Source organism: Notothenia coriiceps, unplaced genomic scaffold (assembly GCF_000735185.1).
Source record: "Notothenia coriiceps isolate Sejong01 unplaced genomic scaffold, NC01 NC01_scaffold00037244, whole genome shotgun sequence".
Classification (NCBI taxonomy): Eukaryota; Metazoa; Chordata; class Actinopteri; order Perciformes; family Nototheniidae; genus Notothenia; species Notothenia coriiceps.
Window position 1 is genome coordinate 7,745,463 of NW_011369945.1, and position 3,325 is coordinate 7,748,787.

A 3,325-nucleotide genomic window follows, 5' to 3' on the forward strand; every position below is an offset into this window, starting at 1 on the left:
CAGAGCCTTTTCTTATCAAGCTCCACTTTTGTGGAATCAGCTTTCAGTTTGTGTTCGGGCGGCAGACACCCTATCCGTTTTTAAGAGTGAGCTTAAGACCTTCCTTTTTGATAAAGCTTATAGTTAGGGCTGATTACATTCAGCCCCTAGTTTTGCTGATATAGGCTTAGTTTGTCGGGGGACATCTTACTTCTTCCTTCTCTCTGTCTATACCTGTGTACTCTCATGTTCCGATTAACCCAGCTTCCAAAATGTCTTTCTTTTTGGTGTCTATATACGCCGGGATCCGGAGTCATGGATGATCCTGCGGTCCTGTGTCATGGATCGCGAGTCCTGGATCTTGAGTCGTGGCTGTGGTCCTGGATCATAAGTCCTGGATGGATATCCTCGTGGATTCATCTTCCTATTATACACACATGCATTTCCAAACATTTGGACTACCTATGTTGCAAATGTATTATCTTTTCAATTTACACACGGCATCTATTGGACGTCTGTCCGTCCTGGGAGAGGGATCCCTCCTCTGTTCCTCTCCCTGAGGTTTCTCCCATTTTTCCCTTTAAACTGTGGGGTTTTCTCCGGAAGTCTTTCCTTGTACGATGTGAGGGTCTAAGGACAGAGGGTGTCGTATTGTCATACTGATATTCTGTACAAACTGTGAAGTCCACTGAGACAAATGTAACATTTGTGATATTGGGCTATATAAATAAACATTGATTGACTGACAGGCAGGTAGGCCATCCAGTTATTTTAGCTGGGCCGGCAAAAATGATTGGTCATGCTTTTTACAGCGCTACAGCTTCCACAGATGAATTTATTTTTATGGATTTTTTGTCAAAGCACTTAAGATATTCATTGCTATCGGGATGTTAAGAGCATTCCATGGAATATAACAAAAAGTCTATCTCGAGCCGGTTTCTCAAACTTAACCCACCTTTAAGGTAAAAAAAAAAAGGAAAAAAAATGAGATCATCAACTTGGATCATCTGCATGAACATTATATGCACCATCATCCATTCAGCATTCCTACCTAGAAACTCTAATTTCAACTTAATTTCATACATACTGTAGATGCTGGCACTGCACTTCAAATCAGTCATGTCCTACGACGGTGGACTATCCATAAATAAATATGTGTTTGTAAATTGTACCCTTTAAAACAGACTGTGTTACATTTCATTGACCTACCTTAAACTGACAGCAGGTATTTTGCCACTAAGTTGGTTTGCTACTAAAAAAACAGGACTCGAGACAATTAAGTGTTGAATGCTAACATTTCGAAAAGCACCGACCCACAAGAAAATAAACCCACAGTAGGAATTATTTCCCCTGAGTTCAGCAGGCAGGGGGTGTTGAGTCGGAGTGAACCGTTTCTGCTCAAGCACATTAGCCACATCAGTCAGCACCTGAGTGCTCAGCAGCCTGTATAATCCACCACCGCCCACCTCTCACACAATACAGTCAATACAGCTGATTTGGGGTCAAAAGGAGCATTCAGCAGGAATTATAGGGAGCATGGGAAAGAAGAAAGGGACTCAATAAAGTCAATCATGGCAGAGGATGATGGACCAAATAAAATAGTGATTGTTATAGTACTGAAAATCGATTTCACACACACACCAAGGAAAATTCAAGCTTCCTTTTCTTCATCGTTTCCTTCCATCTCAGCTTTGAAAATGGTGCTGCCACTACATGTTAGCCAGTGAGCTCCTCCTCTGTACTGAGGGCTCTTCTCGAGCTGACCACTGGTTATAACATGGAGATGAAAGACTTCTCGGCTGCACAGACAAAAGCTTTGCTCTTATTTGAAAAATGTTTTGATATTTTGCTAAATATCTTTATTTGCTCTCTTGCTGAGTTAGATGAAAATATCAATGCAGTATCTCCAAATTTCAGTTAGCTTAGTTTAGCATTAAGACAGAAAGCGGGGTAAAACCAGTGTGCTCTGTCAGAAAAACAAAATCAACCTACCAACGTGTGTAAGCCACACTGACAAACAGATTTGTCTACATATGGACCACTATCTTGTTTAAATAAAAAACAAGAAAATAAGGTTTAATTAAGCGAGCTTTAGATATGCATTATTATTTGATTTAGACTTGAGTCAGGCTAGTTTTTATTCCTTCTGTTTAATGCTTTTGTGCTATACTAAGCTCACAAGCTGCCGGCACAAACTTCCAACTTGAATCAGTACATATTTCAAAATGTTGAACTATTGCTTTAAGATTACGGACAATATAAATGAAAAAGTAATAGTGTATTGATTTAAAACAGGCACTTATCTACGTCCGGCCAAGCTTTATTATTCAAGTCCAAGTGGTTTATCTGAATAATTGTTGTTTACTACAAATATCTGCATAGGCTTTGTTGGCAGTAAGCTGCAAAGATATAGGCTGATAGAGGACTTTAGAGAGTCAACATAAGCTGAAGTTAAGGGTTCTGCATCAAAAATGTTTGTATGTTTGATAGATGTGTAAAAATTTAAAAACAAAAAACAAGAATATATGATTTAATGAAGCAAGTTATGCTCTCTAAGAAATCATACAGAACGTGTAGAAACACTTGCATAATCTCTTAGAAAACTGCAGTATTGTAGATACAGAATATATCATTTGAATGTTTAGATTTATACATTTTGTTTGTTTGTACATGTTTGTCGCTCAGTATGAAATCATAGAAATGGAAATAAAACTAAATGAAATACAGATAGATAGTTGTGCTAACTGCTCCTTAATAATAATAAAAGGTATATTTTTTCATGGTAAATTGGAACCGTACAATCATAGTAGGTAATTCAAATGACGTCAGCAATCCGAGGTTTTCTGAGGAAATAAACTTAAATATCTGAGCAATATGACAAGTAGTCAGGTGAAAATGTTTCTCAATTTAAATAGTTAAGAAATAGATTGGTGTTTTAGGAAAATCAGAAATGCACTTTTAAACCAAGCATTGTTGTCATTTTTAATAATAATTAGATTAGCATTGATGATTGAAGGACAATCAAGTGTTACTGATACATTGACTTATTATAACCAACCAGACATTTTAATTGAAAAAAAGTTCAAACATAAGGGTACATTTTAATTATTAAAAAAGACAGACAATTTTTCTCATTTTAAAATGAATGTCTGTTCTTACCTGAGGCTTTCACACAGATGTATTGTTTTTTTCCTGTCGCAATAAGAGCTGCTTCAGTGTTACAGAAAGTGAAACGCCAGCAGCTCCGTATCAGCATCCAGCATCTTCTTCGGTGCTCTCCTCCTCACTGCCAGCCTCCTCGACACACACTGGAGTAAAAGCCTCTCTCCACTTCCCCCCACCCACC

At 37.8% G+C, this 3,325-nt stretch overlaps 1 protein-coding gene across 1 annotated transcript in view; it reads right to left on the bottom strand.

Annotated features, from left to right (window-relative positions):
- The window catches only part of LOC104964590 (rabphilin-3A-like), a 33,973-nt gene extending 30,701 nt beyond the window's left edge, over positions 1 to 3,272 (bottom strand). Inside the window, exon 1 of the mRNA XM_010793419.1 lies at positions 3,139 to 3,272. The gene's annotated coding sequence lies outside the window, so the exon portion shown is untranslated. The remainder of the gene's footprint in view (positions 1 to 3,138) is intronic.
- Between the last annotated feature and the right edge of the window lie 53 nt (positions 3,273 to 3,325).